Source organism: Macaca thibetana, chromosome 10 (assembly GCF_024542745.1).
Source record: "Macaca thibetana thibetana isolate TM-01 chromosome 10, ASM2454274v1, whole genome shotgun sequence".
Taxonomy (NCBI): domain Eukaryota; kingdom Metazoa; phylum Chordata; class Mammalia; order Primates; family Cercopithecidae; genus Macaca; species Macaca thibetana.
In genome coordinates, this window is record NC_065587.1 from 79066418 (window position 1) to 79085688 (window position 19271).

At 41.4% G+C, this 19271-nt stretch overlaps 1 protein-coding gene across 1 annotated transcript in view; it reads left to right on the plus strand.

Annotated features, from left to right (window-relative positions):
* The first annotated feature begins 12478 nt into the window (after positions 1-12478).
* The window catches only part of SLX4IP (SLX4 interacting protein), a 195597-nt gene continuing 188804 nt past the window's right edge, over positions 12479-19271 (plus strand). Inside the window, exon 1 of the mRNA XM_050745059.1 lies at positions 12479-12901. The gene's annotated coding sequence lies outside the window, so the exon portion shown is untranslated. The remainder of the gene's footprint in view (positions 12902-19271) is intronic.

Genomic DNA, 19271 nt, shown 5'->3' on the forward strand with positions numbered 1-19271 from the left:
TTCTAACGTACTGTGGCATACTATATACTCTTTGTAACCTTTAGAGAATACACCTTTTATTGACATGCTTATGTTCCATTTTTAGAGGAAATCAATTACAAATAACTGTATCATAATTAAATTTCATTGTGAAGTCCGAAGGCAAAAGCCTTTGGGGATTTGAGGGCACAATAAAATAATTGGGGAGGAACTAGGTGATTTAGAGTAACGAGGGAAGAATTCTAGTAAGGGCTACTTTTTATAGGAGGGACAGAGGCTGCACCAAAGTCAACTGGCCTGTGTTGACTCACATATGGCATTTTTGTTTGCAAAACACCTTAAACTAAAGGTCTAGAAGATATTGCTATTCATATCCAGTCTCAATACGTAAGGTGACTTTGGCACCTCTGTTACTCTCAACATGAGGTTATCAAGTCACATTACTTTTAACAGCCATCTCTGTCATTCCCCATTTACTTCTCCATGATCATCAACATGTCACCCTTTTCCTGAACTATAAACTCAAGAAAAAAAAACCCTAGCTTATATAAAAAGAGATTAGGGCCAGGTGCAGGGGCTCACAAGTGTAATCCTAGCACTTTGGGAGCCTGAGGTGGGCAGATCACTTGAGCCTAGGCAGCGTGGCAAAACCCATTTCTACAAAAAAAACAAAAATTAGCCGGGCATGTTGGCGCATGCCTGTAGTTCCAGCTGTGTGGGGGGACTGAGGTAGGAGGATCACTTGGACCTTGGGAGGTTGAGGCTGCAGTAAGCTGAGATAACACCATTGCACTCCAGCAGAGGTGACGAAATGAGACTGTTTCAAAAAACCAAACAAACAGCAAAAGAGACTGAATAGGATAAAAAGATGTAATAATAAAATGGAGATTTGTAACTCAAGAGCTAAAATTAGAAACAAATTAAATGATAATCTGTAACATCAATGTTTGGGAAAGTGTTGTAATATTCTCTCCAGTACAGTGGTTAACAGCATGTAATGACACAGTTATGAACCCTCCTTGAGAAGAGTGAAAATTATATAGGGTTAGCTCCCTATAATACTTAGTGAATCTTTGGGTCATCTCCCAGTTAAAGATAAAAGAAATGCACAATTATATGTTTACTGTGCTTAACAGTCTATTATTCTTCCCATTAGGATAACTTAAGGATCGATGAATCTTTTTCTAGATTTAGGTTTAGTTAAACCTGGAAATTAGTATCTATTTTAACTGAAAACTCTTTATTTGCTAAACATCACTGAGACTCAGTACAGTATTTCCTGGTTAGTAATGACATAGACTGATTTAATGATTAATTGCTTTAATGTTTACTGAACATCTACATGTCCCCATTTCCTCAAATTCTCCATATCTCATATATTGATTTGGCTAATGGGGGTGAGAGAGAGCAAGTAACTATTTTCTGACAGATAATTCTGTCGTCCTTTGAAAGGCTTGGGAAATGATTAGGATCAGTATAAAAGGGCTTTTTACTTTACAAACTATTTTTAGAGTTTTCATTTAATTCACATAAAAACAGTAAGTATCACACTGTACATACAATAGTCTACTTTCACTGAGCAAGATGGAATTCAGCACTTTAAAATGACACTGGCATATAGTGAGACCTCATCTCTATTTTAAAAGAAAAAAAATACTAAATAAAAAGAAAAAAAAGGCCAGGCACAGTGGCTCACACCTGTTACCCCAGCACTCTAGGAGGCTGAGGCAGGGGGACTGCTTGAGCCCATGAGTTCGAGACTGCCTGGGCAATATAAGTGAGACTTCATCTCTATTTTAAAAGAAAAATCATATATTTAAAAAAAGTGACATTGGCATATAACTTTCAACTACTTCATTTCTTTCACTTAATAGTGAACAATTTCCAGTACACTGCATGTATTCTACTATCTGCATAACATCTTGTCAGGGCAAGACACATTAGACCTTACTAGACATTACTAGCAAAGTTCATTGCTAGTTTTACAAAAAAAAAATAGTTTTCAAATTTTATATTTGATATGGTAGTTAGCGAGGTAATGTGTTATTTACTTTGTTTATAAACTTTTGCAGAGCTTTTACTTACAATCAAACATATTTTGGGGATACAATTTTAATTTAGCACTTTTTTTCGTCTTAGTTTCTCTGTGGTTTTTTACAAAATGAAAATTAGGGCTGGGCACAGTGGCTCATGCCTGTAATCCCAGCACTTTGGGAGGCAGAGGCAGGTGGATCACCTGAGGTCAGGAGTTCAAGATTAGCCTGGCCAACATGGTGAAATTCTGTCTCTACTAAAAATACAAACAATTAGGCTGGTGTGGTGATAGGCGCCTGTAATCCCAGCTACTCAGGAGGCTGAGGCAGGAGAATCACTTGAACCTGGGAAGCGGAGGTTGCAGTGAGCTGAGATCACGCCATTGCACTCTAGCCTGGGCAACAAGAGCTAAACTCCTTCTCAAAAAAAATAGCATACTGTCCTTTTCTAATAAATATAGTATAACCTTACTTTTTAAAGTTAGCAAATATAGAAATAAGGAAAAGAGAGCTAAAATCTTTTGGGTGTAACAAAAATGTGATCATGATACACAAGCTGTTTTGTAATATCTCTTCCAAAGAATATAACATTATCATTTTTAAGAGCTATATAGCATTTGATTGTAAAGGAGATATCCTAATTTGACCAATCTGTGATTGAAAGAAATTTGAGATTTTTCAATGCTTTATTGCAAAATATGCTATGGCAATATTTATGTAAATACTCCAAAGTCCATGCTCAAAGCCTCTATGTGCTGCTTTTCAGAATTAACACATTTCTTAAAAATTAACTCATTTTTTAAAATGAACTTGACAACAAAGTTTGTAAAACCTTGAGTTTTAGAAAGGTTCATGATACTGAGAAGCAGGCAGACCGGGAGATCCAATTTGTCAAACAAACTTAAGCTGTTTACAGTTTGCCTTGAGATGGTCCTTCCCTCAAAACACTTGGCAAGTCATTCCAAGTGGCATGGAACTATCTTGTGGATACCAGAGATTCTGAGTCTAAAACAAAGATTTCTCAAGAATAAGCTCAAAATGATCAGATTCGATGAGCAGTAACTGGTTAATCCCTAAAATAAGTTAGTGTTTGATGTTCATTTATTGAACTTTTCAAGTTTGGAGCAAAGCAACAAGAGAAATGACACATCTTTTTTCCCTTCCTTACCCGCTAATGTACTTGCCACTGCCCTTTCTTATCTTTCTTTCCTGAATCTTCTTTAAACATATTTCTAAAAAAAAAAAACTCCTTTAGGATAGAGAAATCGAGACATGAAATGAGATTAGTAAAGTTTAGATCAAGTAAAATAGAGAGTTGATATTTATAGTTTCATTCACTAAAATGTCTTTTGTTAAGTTTAGAAAAAGTTTAGAGGCAATCTTAATGTGGATTATACTTTTTCATATTCTTCTCTCAAAAATACGATCTTAAATTACTCAAAAGTTTCATATTTTTCATTTTGTTTTGCTTTCATAGCAAGTATATGAGCACATTTCATAAATGAAGAAACACTAAATGTTTGATTCTAAGATTACTGTCAGTTAACCGTGGCAGTCAATTTACATTGGGAAGTCTTGGCTAGCATTCTACTAAGCAATTTTTCAAGTCAAGAATTAGTGCCCCAGCTTGGGCAGTACTGTCAATCAGAATTTCCAGTGTGTGATCATGGATGGGGGGAACATTTGGAGGGCGTGATGCACACTCTTGAGGATTACTGAGGTCAACTAGCTTGGGGCATCATGCCTGGCATGTTCGTTTTTTGAGACAGAGTCTCACTCTGTTGCCCAAGCTGGAGTGTAGTGGTGTGATCTTGGCTCACCTCCACATGCCAGATTTAAGGGATTCTCGTACCTCAGCCTCCCAAGTAGCTGAGATTACAGGAGCACACCACCATGACTGAATACTTTTTGTACTTTTAGTAGAGACAGGGTTTCACCATGTTGCCCAGGCTGGTCTCAACTCCTGGTCTCAAGTGATCTGCCTGCCTCAGTCTCCCAAAATCCTGGGATTACAGGCATGAGCCATGCGTGCCCCCTGGCATGTCCTTGGCTAATTTTCATGTCAGGTATATATAAAAGGTTAACAGCTGTCATTTCACATGTCCGAAATTAGAGGGCATCTTACAGTTCTGGAGGTAAGAAAAATAAAAAAAAATTAGAGGGCAAAAGAGTCTATACCCTCCAAAAACACATCCATGACCTACTAACAGTTGAGATTAGCTGGGCTAGTTAAGTTTTCTTTAATTTAGTTCTCAGTATAGAATGACAGCAAGAGATTAATGAACACAAGAGGGAGAAGCTTGCTATACTTCTACCTCATACAAATACTGTAATCTTTTAGAGTAGCTTAAAGGCCAAGTAAACACTGACACACACACACACACACACACACAACCACATAGTAAGGTTAAGGGCAAAAAGGCAAGCAAGCTTCCTAGAACTTCCCAAAGGCCAAGTAAACACTGACACACACACACACACACACACACACACACACACACACACACACACACACACACAGTAAGGTTAAGGGCAAAAAGGCAAGCAAGCTTCCTAGAACTTCCCAAAGGCCAAGTAAACACTGACACACACACACACACACACACACACACACACACACACACACACACAGAGTAAGGTTAAGGGCAAAAAGGAAAGCAAGCTTCCTAGAACTTCCCAAACAGCTGGATCTAGCTATCAGATTATTCTATCTAGCACAGTATTGGTTAAAGCCATCAAGTTTTTGTATTGCTTCCTGCAAAATGAGGCCTAAAACAACCTGGATGCTGGGAATGCTACATCAAAGGTTCTCATTTTGCCTATCGGGCTTGCTGGGCGCCATCTGCTGGTCTTCTGGACACAGTGTAAAATGTATTCTTTTTGGTCTTAATTGCTGTTCTGATTAAAGTATTTGAAAAAATTGTAATTTTTAAAAACTTCCACTGAATGTAACTGAATCATGAGGAGAACATTAGATAGAATATTAAAGACCAATTAACCCAGCTCTTGTGATTATGAAACTTTATGAAGTTTACTGGAATTGTACTATGCTTTTTCTTTTACAATGACAATGTTGGCTTTAGGTATTTGTGAATTCTTCATTTCTGAATTCTCATCACCAACATTAAAAAGTTATTTTTATCCTCAATTTTTAATACAGCAGTTTGAATTGTGGCATTTTTTGGGTGTACACAATACAAAAGACTGCACGTGGTCTTCAACTGTGCCTATGCAATGAACTGACATGGTAAACAGAACAATCGTTTTCGTTTTTCTTTTCCAACTATATCACCTAAAATAATACTCATTTTGCTGGACTTCTCCAGTCTTGTAAAAACACACACCCCAAAAACAATACTGTCAATTCTTAATGAACCCATGGATCATAACTGAATTCCAAAGTTTCCATTTTGCAAATCCTACCACCTTCCCCACCAAACCATTCAAGGTCAGCTTGACCTATATCCAAGAGCCAGGCACAGCCAGAATATGCAGTCAGAAGGCTGAAACAGGTATGCATAAGTATCTTATGTCTTTTGCTATTTCCCCCTGTCCATTGCTGTGAATTTAGTGTATTTGTAAATAAAAAATATACTGAAAGCATAAGTCTCATATGGGGGCTTCACTAATTGTAGGCAGCCTCAAATACTAAGGAAGTGATTAACAACTAATGAGAAGTGAAAACTAGCTTACCGGCAAGCTGTGGTTTATCAGAATGGTTGTAGTAGTTTATAAGAGTTGTCTGAGAATCCTATCCCCTTTCACTGTTTTTATACCCTGGCAGCCATTTGATGCTGGTGATTGACTGGTGGAGGAGAGGGGAGTAGGTATCATGCAGATAGCCAGATTGTTCCAGATCAAATACCTAGATGATCGGGCCCTTAGTGCTACAGCAAACACTTTATGTGTTCCTGGTATGTTCTGAATCCCTAAAGAGCCCATTTCTACCCTTCATCATTTTCAAGATTTTAATTGTATGCTCCACCTTCATTTCTGCAGATAATCTATTGGCCAGAGGACATTATGGCTATTTAGGTATGAACACCTCTAACTTGCTGTCCCCATATATAAAAACCTATGCACCTTAGCTCTCAAATAAATCTCTTTCCAGCTGGGCGCGGTGGCTCATGCCTCTAATTCCAGCACTTGGGGAGGCTGAGGAAGGTGGGTCACTTGAGGTCAGAATTTTGAGACCACTTTGGCCAAGACTGTGAAACCCCATTTCTACTAAAAATATGAAAAATTAGCTGGATGTGGTGGCGTGCACCTGTAATCCCAGTTACTTGGGAGGCTGACACAGGAGAATCGCTTGAACCCAGGAGGCAGAGGTTACAGTGAGTTGAGATCGTGCCATTACACTCCAGCCCAGGTGACAGAGCAAGACTCTGTCTGAATGAATAAATAAATAAATAAATCTTCTTGCCTGCTGTCAGAAGAACTGGTATTTCTACTATCTATCTTCCAGTCCCACTTTCTGCTGTGTCTTCAGGGTTCTAACTTCATTATCCCCTCTCGTCTACCTCCAACCTTCCACTCTTAAGGGCCTTTCTCCTTTGCATAACTATGACTATTTTTCTCCACTGAAAAGAGTCAAAAACAAATTCCCTAAGGCGACTGCCCTTTACCAGTTTTCCTTCCCAGTACTATACAATCTCTTTCCTTTCAAATAATGCATCTTTTCCTAGAGTCACTTCCCATTCCATCTTCAAACCCAAGCAATCTGCTTTTGTTTCATTCTCCACGGAAAGTGGTCTGACCATAAAGATCACCAATCCTTCCCCTTACATAATCTCTCTGTAGCCTTTTGATGTGTTGTTGAGACTCCTAAGTACTCAGGACTCTATACTGCTCCTTCTTAGTATCCTTTAATAGCCTGCTGGTTTCCATCCACCTATTCATCCTTATCAAAGATCTGTCTTTGGTAGTCTTTGTTTCCTGGGCGGTCTCATTCAATCCCCAAACTTCTGTGATCATGCATCCACTCTGGCTCTCACACGTTCATCTCCAGCTTAGACCCACATAATAAACTGCTACTGTTCACCTTTGAACTAACCGTCCCCACAAATAGTCTCAATTCATCTCATATAAAAACAAGTCCTCTTTCCCTCCCAAACCGCTGTTCCACCTGGATTTCCTGTTTCGTTAACAAAAAGCATTATCTACTAAGCCATTCAATTCAGAAATCTGGATATAGTGGACTCTGCCCTTTTCCTCATGCTCCTCCTCAACTCACTCAGCACATCCTGCCATTTGATATGAGTGTTTCTTTACATAATCTCTCCTCCCTAGGGTCACAGTCCAGACCCTTATGCCCTCTCACATGCCCTCCTTGCTTGGATTCCAGTGGTTCTCAAAGTGTGGTCCTCTCAACAGTGCCATTCGCATCACCTGGGAATGTATTAGAAATGCAAATTACCAAGCTGCCCGTGACCTACTGAGTCAGAAACTCTAGGGTGGGGTCCAGTAATCTGTGTTTTAATTAATTCTTTAGGTAATTCTGAAGCTAAAGTTTGAGACCCACTGTTCCAATCTACCTCCACTAATCCATTCTCTACACTTTTAATATAGCCATCTTGCAAAAAAAAAAAAAAAAAAACAAAAACCAAAAAAACCAAATCTGGTTGTATTCTTGCTTTGCTTAGAAGCCTTTAGTGACATTTTTGACTAGAGTGAAATCTAAATTTCTTAGTACAGCAGAAAGAAAAATCCACTAGGATCTAGATTCTGCCTACAAGTTTTCAGAAAGTCAAGCACTTTAAATCATTTTTAAGAATGCATTGTCATGTAGTGACTAAGGGATGAGCTGGGACTCATACTACCTGGCTTTCCTGGCTTTGAATCTTTACTTACCACTTTACAACTGGCTGTGTGGCCTTGGATGAGTCACTTAATCTCACTATGCTTCAGTTCCATCATGTGTACAATGTGAATAAAATCGTCCATATCACAAGCTTGCTGTGCAGTTATCACAATACTTGGCACTTAGTCTGGGCTCAGTAATTGTTAGATATTATTATTTTGATTATGTCAAAACGAAAAAAACATTACTGGAATTAACCTGTAGTATAGCAAGAACGGGAGAGGATTAGAATTAATGCCCAAACTAAGAGAAGCAGTCCCCATAAAGCAAGGCCTGCTTCTTTGGGCAGTTTCAGTTCATTAGTTATGAATAAAAATACCCAGAGTCTCAAGAGAGGTTCTGAGGTCTTTGGGGTTTGACTAGGGTAGAGTGAATCTGGTAATCAGATTCTAGCATATTACAGGACAGATAATAGTCAAGCTTCTAAAGTCAGAGCCAGGAAAGCTATGAAGAAAGTCAGAAAACTGATACAGAGCAAAGCAGCAAAGACAGGGTGAATAATTTCAGGTTTATTTCTCTAATAACAGTTAATAGGGCAGCTAAGTGATCAAATGTGAGAATCTTATGATGACTGAAACTTGGTCTACGTTTTCAGACATGTTGTTGGTCACTTAACAGCTAAAGCATTGAGTAATGGTGAGAATCAAATTCTAACTCCCATCACAAATTAGTTATGGTCTTGGACAAATTACTTCTCTCCTGCCTCAATATCATGATCTGAAACACGGGGCCACATTATGAAGACAACGAGATACATTCATAGCTTAGTGCAGTGCCTAGCATGTGGGAAGTGCTCAGTACACGGCAGCCATTACTTTTATCGGGAGTATATTATCTTATACAAATCATATATAAAAATAGGCACCCCTGGAGGTTCCTGCTTGATCGAAGCAATTACATATTATCATCGAATATTTTGACTAAAATTGGGTTCTAACTTATAAGGCGAGGAAATATTGTAAAGACAAATCCAAACACAGTCATGTATCCCACGTTCACATCATTTAGGGATTAGCAATTTTCACTTCAAATATGTATGAGATTAATTCTATCCAAATGCTCACGTAGTGTCTATTATGCTAGCAAGACTATTAGGCTCAGGGGGGAACTACCGAGAAGAGTAAGGCATGATTCTTGTCCTCAAGGAGAACACAGGTTTGAGAAGAAAATGGGACAATCTTAATAAAACATAGTTCAATGCTGTATAGGATCAAAAAACCAAACCAAACTCCCCCCCAAAAACTGTATAGATCAAGTCTTTACCAAGTTGACTCATTTTTCAAAATTGTAGTTCTCATTTTTTCCTCTATCCTCCTCTGAATTAGTCTCAATCCATTTTTACTTACTCCATCTTTAGTTACTGCAGGGAGTCAAGATCTAGAAAAACTAGTCACTGCCACCCACTATAACAGAAGGTAGCAGCCACTTGTCTTCTCTGCTATATTCCTAGTGCACAGCAGAAAAGTAGAGAATCTTGCTCCCTTTGTTCCACAGAGGATGGCTTATTCTGCTTCAGCTTAGTTCAGATGTCACCTACTCTGAGCACTCAACCTAAGTGTTTTCCCTCTCCCTCCCCATTATTCTCTAGCACATGTGTTTCCTTCGAAGCCCTACCTTTGTGGTGAATGCTGTGATGTGCCACCCTGACCCCTCTAAGGAATGAAAGGCTTATTTCCCCAGATTCTGGAAGTGCTGAGACAGACCTCAAGGGCCAGCCTCCGTCCATGATTGACTTGGCTGAAGAGAGTTGAAGTTAGGCCCTTTCCAGGGCAACAGACATCCAACGACAGATCAGTCAAGGGGTATAAAGGCCTGGCCCTTCCCTTTAACTGTGAAGGCCCAGCCCAGCACTAGAGTTCCTGTGGGATGGGTGGAGAACATCCTTGAGACTTCACTGCAGCCTAACTTTTTCTATCTGCCCAATCCTGCTTCCTTTCTTCCTTGGTAATCATCCAAAAAGTCTTCTCTAGTAAATGTCCTGCCTCCAAATCTCCTCAGAGTCTGATTCTCAGGAAACCCAACCTAGGACAATCTAGAAACATCTTGTTCAATATCAACGTACAATCACCTCTCAGCATCTGGGGGACTGCATCCAGGACCCATGATGGATACCCAAATCCAGATGCTTAGGTCCCTGATTTAAAAATTGTTTATTAGGCCAGATGTCATGGGTCACGCCTGTAATCCTAGCACTTTGGGAGGCCGAGGCAGGTGGATCACCTAGGGTCAGGAGTTCAAGACGAGTCTGGCCAACATGGCGAAACGCCATCTCTGCTAAAAAATACAAAAATTAGCCAGGTGCGGTGGCGGGTGCCTGTAATCCCAAACTACTCGGGAGGCTGAGGAAGGGAGAATTGCTTGAACTTGGTGGGGGGCAGAGGTTGCAGAGTGAGCGGAGATCGGAGATCGAGCCACCGCACTCCAGCCTGGGCAACAGGGCGAGACTCTTTGTCAAAAAAAAAAAAAAAAGTGTAGTATTTGTATACAACTTACCAAATCCTTCCATGTACCTTGAATCATCTCTAGAGTACTTAATAATACCTAATACAATGTTAAATGTTATTTATGTAGTTGTTACACTGCAGTGTTTAGGGAATGACAAGAAAAAAGTTCTGCACGTGTTCAGTACAGATGTAACCATCATTTTTTCCCACAGAATATTTTTATTTTTTAAAATAGTCTCTGTCGCCCAATCTGGAGTGCAGTGGCACGATCTTGGCTCACTGCAATCTCCGCCTCCAGGGCTCAAGCAATTCTCCTGCCTCAGCCTCCCAAGTAGCTGGGATTACAGGCACGCTCCTCTGCGCCCGGTTCATTTTTCTATACTTTTAGTAGAGACCGGGTTTCGCCCACGTTGGCCTGGCTGGCCTCAAACTCCTGACTCTAGTGATCCGCCCGCCTCGGGCTCCTAAAGTGCTGGGATTACAGGCGTGAGTCACCAAACCCCGCCGACCAGAATATTTTCTATCCGCAGTTCGTTGAATTCACAGATGGCGGAACTCATGGATAGGGAGAGTATTGTTTATCCCCCATAACTAGAACAAGGAGTCAGGACCCTGCACGTCCATCTTGGTCATTGCTGTATCTACTAACTCGGCAGTGCTGTAGACACGTGTATATCTGTTCATGGATAAATTGACGATGTTAATGAATGAATGAAACCGTGATATTGAGAGTCTCTGAAACAGGATTTGAGTATCATCTGGGAGGAAGATGAGCATGACCTTAGAGGGTCATCCCTACAAGATCCACAGCCCTGCAAGCCCCGCGGCTGCTTTCACGCAGCTGGCAGGGCCATGCTGCACAACGGCTCTGACGCCGTCGGAACGCCGCCCCCACCTCCCGACAGCCTGGGGTACACCGTGCACCCTCCAGACAGTCACGGGGGGGCACACGGGGCTCCTCCCAGCGAGAGACGGGACGGGAAGTCACAGGTCCGGTGTAGAAGACCTCCTCGCCGCCCGCATCCGTGCCTACCGCAACATTTACCATCGGCAGCTATTTCAGAGGTCGGTCTTTCGCCTTCTACAGAGAGCCAGCCTCCTCCTTGTCCCCGCCCTCAAATATCCTTCAGTGAGGACACCGGCGACCTTTGGGGGTGGAGAGGGAGGCGCCTACAAGCCCCTTCCCCTCTCTTCGGCCGGTCAGAAAGCGGGCTTTTCCACCTAAAGTTCCAGCGCTCTCACCTGCCCACCTGCCGCCGCGCCGCCCCAGGCCGCCGCCAGCAGGCCCCAGAGACAGATCTCAAGTCGCTGCTACTGCCCCGGATCCCGGCAACCTTCGCGTAGCGCGGGGGCACGGAGCACGCGCAGCTCTGCGGTCAGTGCCGGGCCGCCGGCACTCCGCTTCTCCGGGTTTTCCATGAAGCTCCAGTCAACTGCGGCCGTCACCGGAAAAAAACGGGGAGCGAAGTTTATTCAGTGTATTTTCGAGCAAATTGTTGAAAATGAAATTTTAAAAGAACGCATACAATTTAAATAACATATCAAAACGGTACAGCTTCTGCCTTCTGGTGAGCGCTTAGCAATGATTTACTGAATGAATGAAAGAAGTAGTCCACTGCCCTCTGCTCTCTGGCCTGACATGACCAATCACAAAATGCTTGAATTTTTGGCTCAGCGCCAGTTTCCCGCCTCTCTGTGCGGTTGTCTCGAAAATCAGGAGTTACCCTCCAGTAACTTCCGGGATCGGGTTTGGAGAATGGACATGCGCCGTGAGAGCTAGTTGCCTTCTACTAAAGCATCCGCCCTCAGTTCTTCTTGAGGGCTGACCCGGAAGCGAGGACTTTTACAGCTCGGTACTCTTCATAGATTAGATAATTCATGCGTTATTTCCCCATCCTGCTTCTGGGTTCCAGGACAAACCTTTTATTCTCTTTTAACATTAAAAAAAAAATCGAGGAAGTTATGTTCAAACATGGCTATTTTCATTAAAGTTTATCCGGCACTGTGAAAGCTATCTTTCTTTTCCCATAATCTTTCGCACCGAATATATGTTTCATTCTTGAACTAGTCATTTTCCAATGTTAAGAAGACATACCACAGAAAAGCGGTTTTTTTCTCTCGATCAGTTCAACTGCTAGCACTGTGAGTTACCGTGATTCGTTACTTGCTAATCATAGTCATTGGGTTCCCAGCCTTTAAATAGCCTGCGTCCGGCGCCATTTTTGTTTTGGGCCCAGTTTGAAAGCCGCGATATTCTGAACAGAGGCCATTTTTCTTTTGGGCAGATTCCGCGGGCCATCGAAGTGTTTCGCTGCCATCTTAAATCCTGGCGGTGGCCTCAATCCAACAGCGAAGCTGCCCAGATCATCTTGTGTTTGGGCGGCGGCTGAGTTCTCAAAAGCGCGCGGAGACCCTGGGAAGTAGGAAGTAGGCGCGAAAGTGCTTCCTCTAAGCTTCTGAAGGTTGGCTGCAGCGCCGGCTGCCTGTGTAGTCCGAGTTCCCACAGCCAGGTACTACTCCACCAGTGACCCTGGACAGTAACAAAACATATAAAAGCCCGAGCCCAAACCCCGCCACCATCATAGGTAAGCACATGGACCTCTGACAACCTCAGATGTTCCTTCAAGTGAACTGAACTGTTTGCCCATCTCTTCCCTTCTGGTTTTTTGCTTTGAGTTTTTGAGACTTTTCCGAATCCTTCTCCCTCTACTTCCACCTTTCTTCATTGTTTTCAAAAAGCCAAAAAGTTGCTAAACATCAGGGTGCCATGAGCATGGGCTTTAAGGTGGAAATACTATTCAGGAAAGTTAACTTTATCTTCGGAGAAAGAGAATGCAGTAGATGGGCCAGGTATTTGTATCAAATCATGGCTACCTGCATCCAGAAGTACAAATACCTCCCCCTTCCCAGACATTTTTGGGGATGTGACGTAAATACAGATTGCGTTTGTATATACTTCCCATTCATTCATTTATTCAGTGCATTTCTTGAGTACCTAGTTTGTGCTAGGCCATAAGGATTCAGCAGTTAACTAAAAAAATCCATTAACTCATGGAGCCTACACTTTATCACCTTGACATCTACTAGGTTGAGACAAATAACAGTATTTTATGGTTCTTAGCACTGCTAGACAAGTATTTGCTTTCTCCTTCCCCTGAACCCTGTTTTTTAGTTTTAGTTTTTAATTTTTTTTGGCCAGGAGTAGGAATTAATGGTATTGACACTTACTTCTTGGATCCTAGACATAACGATATTTGTAAGCCAGTTAGCTAGTGTTACAACCAATATTCCAGTTACTTAGGGCCTTGTTGTTTAAAGTTTGGTCCACCTACCAGCAGCATCAGCATCCTCTGGGAGCTTGTTAGAATTACACTTCATGCCTCACTCCAGAGCTGCTGAATCAGAATCTTCCTCAAGAAGGGCACCTTAAAGTTCAAGGAACATTGATTCAGGGCATGGGCTAAAGATACAGCCCTTTCTTTCTTTTTGTTTTCTTTTTGTTTGTTTGTTTGTTTCCCTTAGATGGAATCTCGTTCTGTTGCCCGGGTTGGAGTGCAGTGGCGCGATCTTGGCTCACTGCCATCTCTCCCCCTCCTCTGGCCAGGTTCAAGCAATTCTCCTGCCTCAGCATCCCCAGTAGCTGGGATTACAGGCGCGCGCCGCCATCACCCCCGGCTAATTTTTGTAATTTTAGTAGAGACGAAGTTTCGCTATGTTGGCCTGGCTGGTCTCGAACTCCTGACCTCAGGTGATCCACCCGCCTCGGCCTCCAAAGTCCTGGGATTACAGGCGTGAGATACTGCGCCCGGCCTGGCCCATGCTTTCTTCAACCCGTGCTTCTTAACTAGATTCATAGTGTATTATCAATTTATTCCATGTTCTAAATGCAGTGGATATTTGACAGGTTTTTCTGTGCTTTTACTTCATTGACTTGATGTTTGAGCATCAATTTAGCATTCCAAAAAGTTGAAAAGAGATTCTGTCATCCCAATATACTTTTATGTAACTTCTGTTATGACATAACATCCCAAATGTAGGGTTTTCTCTGTAAGTCTTAACATCCAATTTACCACTGGCTTGCGTTTTTTTAAAAAAGTTGTTTACTGTGCTTCTTGCTTTCTCATATCTTGTATACATATGTGCTTTTAATTTATTGAAAGTTGAACTCAAAGTTTGCATGTGGACAGCAGTTCAATACTGACTTGGAAAACACTGGGCCTTGGTTTACCAAAGCTTTTTGTGGCACCTTGCTTTCTTCTGTCTTCCCATTTTGTTTTATTTCATATATGTTTTTATTTTTTGAGACAGGGTATAACCCTGTTGCCCAGGCTGAAGTGCAGTGGCGGGATCATAGCTCACTGTAACCTCCAACTCCTGGGCTCAAGTGATCCTTCCGCCTCCGCCTGTCAAAGTGGAGGATAGCGGGTATTAGAGACCGCACCCAGCTGCCTTCTGGCTTTCTGTAATGAGAAATCTAAATCAAGAGTTCTCGACCTTGGCTGCACATAACATTCACCTGGGAGCTTTAAAAACAGACTTCAGACCTGTATCTGCAGAGACTGAGACCCTCTGGATGAAATTGAGTCAGTAAAGAGTATGAGAAAACAGAAACAACTTTTACGTTTTTTGTTGTTATGTTCGATTTTCTCTCCCTTCTGATGTTACTTAAAATAATCGGGATTTTGAAAACCATGAAAAGAATTGGATTAAGAATGTAAGGAACCAGCTTCCCAGTAACTGGTCAACCTGCCAATTATTTGCTTTGTGTCCTAAGAAAGTTGTCCAGCCTTTCTGCTTCTCCCTCCATCTATTAATTGGGAAAAGAAAATAAGGCCACTGTTGTTTTTTATTTAGTTTCATGTGGTGTTGCCAATTATAGTGAATATGTATATTCTGTGAGTGTGAGAAAGAAAAGTATTTTACAAGTGCAATATTCGTTGCTTCTAGTGTTAACATCCCTTATATTGTGTGTGGCAGTAGAGCGTGATGGGTTAGGAAATTAACTCTAGGGCTAGACTCCCTGGGTTCAAATTCTAGCTCCTCTGCTTATCAGCTTTGTGACCTTGATCAGATAACTTATCCCTTCATTACCTCAGTTTCCTCATCTGTAAAATAGGGTTGATGTGAGCGTTAGATAAATTAATATAAGAAAAATGCTTGTAACAGTGTCTAGCACATAGTTCAGCCATGTAAATATTAATTAACTATTGTTAAATTTTATTATAATTAAATTTCTGGGTTTTAAGGTTTTGTTTATGCATGCAAATCACCAGGGGAAAGGTATTACAGTTCTGTGACTTTTCAGGATATGAGCTTGTTTGGAAAAGAGGGTGATCTAAACACAATATACCAGGCCAGGAAGAGGATTTTTTTTTTCTGTATTTTTTAAACAGCTTTATTGAGGTATAATTGTTATACAGTTAATGCACATATTGAAGTGTACAATTTGATATGTTTATGCCAGTGAAACCATCACCTCAACAAGATAATGAAGGTATCCATCACCCCTAAAAGTTTCCTCTTGCCCCTTTGTCATCCCTCCAGCCACTCCTCTTCCAGGAAACCTCTGATCTATCACTGTAGATAAGTTTGCATTGCATTTCCTAGGTGCTTTTTTTTTTTTTTTTTTTTTTTGAGACGAAGTCTCCCTCTGTCACCCAGGCTAGAACGCAATGGTGCGATCTTGGCTCACTGCAACCTCCGCCTCCTGAGTTCAAGCTATTCTCCTGCCTCAGCCTCCCAAGTAACTGGGATTACAGGCACCCTCCACCACGCCCGGCTAATTTTTCTTTGTATTTTTAGTAGAGATGGGGTTTCACCATGTTGGTCAGGCTGGTCTCGAACTCCTGACCTCAAATGATCTGCCTACCTTGGCCTCCCAAAGTGCTGGGATTACAGGAGTGAGCCACCATGCCCGACCGCATTTCCTAGGTTTTTATCTAACTGCAGTCTTGGAGTGTGTGCTTTTTAGGGGGTAGGGGTTAGTCTGACTTTTTTCATCATCATCATCATCATCATTTTTTTTTTTTTTAATTTTTATTTTGTTTTAGAGAGGATCTTGCTGTGTTATACAGGCTGCTCTTGAACTCCTGGTCTCAAGCGATCCTCCTGTCTCAGCCTCCCAAAGCGCTGGTATTACAGGCATGAGCCACACCATGCCTGGCCATCATAATTATTTTGAGAATCATCTTTGTTGTTGGGAGTTTCGATAGTTTATTCCTTTTTAATTACTGAGCGGTATTCCATTGTGTAGATATATAATAATTTGTTTACACATTCACCAATTGATGGACATTTGGTTTGTTCTTATTTTTATAATACTCATTCTCACATTGCTTTGTTCTTCTCTAGCTTATTTTAATTAAAAAAATTTTTTTTCTTTTTTCACTTTTTTGAGACTGGGTCCCACTCTCAGGCTGGAGGGCAGTGGTGTGATCTCAGCTCTCTGCAGCCTCCACCTCCTAGGTTCAGCTGATTCTCGTGCCTCAGCCTCCTGAGTTCAGGTGATTCTCGTGCCTCGGCCTCCTGAGTAGCTGGGACTACAAGTGTGCCTCACTGTGCCTGGCTAATTTTTTGTATCTTTACTAGAGATGAGTTTTCGCCATGTTACCCAGACCTGCCTCAAACTCCTGGACTGAGGCAATCCTCCCACCTTGGCCTCTGAAAGTGCTGGGATTACAAGTATGAGCCAGGGGCCTGGCCTGACAATTTTTTTAGAAGTTTAATTATTTGGTAATGAAGCCTTCTGTGTACAGTGAAACCAAGAGGTGATAGTTGTAAAGCATGTTTGTATTAAAACTTCACTTTTGCTGTTATGTAGTTTATGAATTAATGTTTTGTGAATGAAACACGGCTTTTTAAAAATGCAAAATGTGGGCCGGGCGCGGTGGCAAGCCTGTTCCCAGACTTTTTAAGTGTAACACATAGTCTCTACTAAAAATACAAAAACTTAGTTCTTGACATCGGGAGGTGAGGCAGGAGAATGTCTGAAATCAGCTTTAAAGCTGTAGCCTGGGTTAAACCTCAAGTCTACTTTTTAGAGATTGAGGACAATAATTCATGCACATGAAGAAACCTACTTATTAGGTAGCAAAGTAGAGAGCTATAAAGCCAACCCTATAATGTTATAAAACTCTCCTTTGTCAGGGAAACGGGGAGTACCACTTACATTTTGAGTGATGTAAGTGTATTTCTAAAGTCTTTTTGCTTCTATTATGTAAAAGCGGTTACTTGTATTTATTTTAGTATTGACATTTTGTGCTTGAATTAATCAGAGGTGGTTTAAAATTGGATTTGACTGATGTTAACTATAGGATAATATATACAATATGGCTGTTACAATATCTTGGACATAGAAATTCATTTGTGTCACTGTTGATTTATTGTCTACTTAGAAAAGATTGGATTTTTTTTTTTTTGCATTTAAAAATTATTCTGGGCCCAGTGCGGTGGCTCACGCCTGTAATTCTAGCACTTTGGGAGGCTGAGGCGGGCAGATCACTTGCGGTCAGGAGTTTGAGACCAGCCTGGCCAGCATGGTGAAACCGTCTCTACTAAAAATACAAAAATTAGCTGGGCATGGTGGCGCACACCTGTAATCCCAGCTACTTGGGAGGCTGAGGTGGGAGAGTCGCTTGAACCCACGAGGCAGAGGTTGCAGTGAGCCAAGATAGTGCAACTGCACTTCAGCCTGGGCGACAGAGCAAGACTTTGTCTCAAGAAAAACCTAGAAACTAAAAAATAAATACAAATTATTTTTAATTTATGTAAAATAAAATTATTCTTGGGTATGTAGTTTTCAGAGTTTTAATCAGTGCATTGAGTTTTGTAACCACTATCGAAATCAGCACATGGGACAGTTCCATCGGCTCCTTCCTCCCCAACTTCCCTTCTGCCACCCCGTTGTAGTGCTCCTTACCCCTTCACCTTTGGCAACCAGTGATCTGTTCTCCATCATAACAGTTTTTGCTTTGAAGTGATTAGATTGTAAAACTATTTCATTAATGATTATCAGAACTTTTTTTTCTATGTAAAGGTGACTGGAAAACATTAGTTTTCAGAGTTCTTGGGTTACAAAGTGGATTGATCATGTGCTGTTTGCTTGTACTCTTGTTAAAATGATTCTGTTTAACAGACTGAGCACCCACTGTGTATCAGGCACTAGGCTCCATAATTATATATCTGATCTCATGTAATCCTTACAGGAGCCATGAAATAGAAACTGTTGTTATTATCCCATTTCAGAGGTAAGAAAACCAGAGAATTAAAGGAGTTGAATAGCCTGCTTCAGGTCATACAAAGTCAGAGTTTGAAGGGATGAGTTTTACAAGAACCTAAGGACATGTACCACGTGTGGGTGCCTATGTCTGTTTCTGACTAGGTATTAAATAAAAACTAGATTCAGGCTGGACACAGCGGGGTCACACCTGTAATCCTAGCACTTTGAGAGTCTGAGGCGAGTGGAGTGCTTGAGCTCAAGACTTAGAGAACAGCCTGGGCAATATGGCAAAACCTCATCTCTACAAAAAATACAAAAATTAACCGGGCATGGTGGCTTACACCTGTAGTCCCAGCTACTCGGGAGGCTGAGGCAGGAGGATGATTTGAGCCTGGGTAGGTTGAGGTTTCAGTGAACTGTGATCACGCCACTGCACTTCAGCCTGGGCGACAGACCAAGACCCTGTCTCAAAACAACACAACAACAACAACAATGAAAACCTACTAGATTTTGCCTATTAGTAAAGCATCCCATGTGGTGGCTCAGGTGGGTATTTTCTGTGGGCACAGCAGGAAGGGGAGGCTCAGGTCATGGGTCAGCTGACTAGGTTGAGAGTATAGAGTAACTAAAAGGACTCTTCCATGGAATTATTCTTGGTAGAGTATCAATGTTTGACTTACATTTAGTGACAAAGGATTTTTAAGTTCTAATTTTTTTGTTACTTGCATTATCCTCTT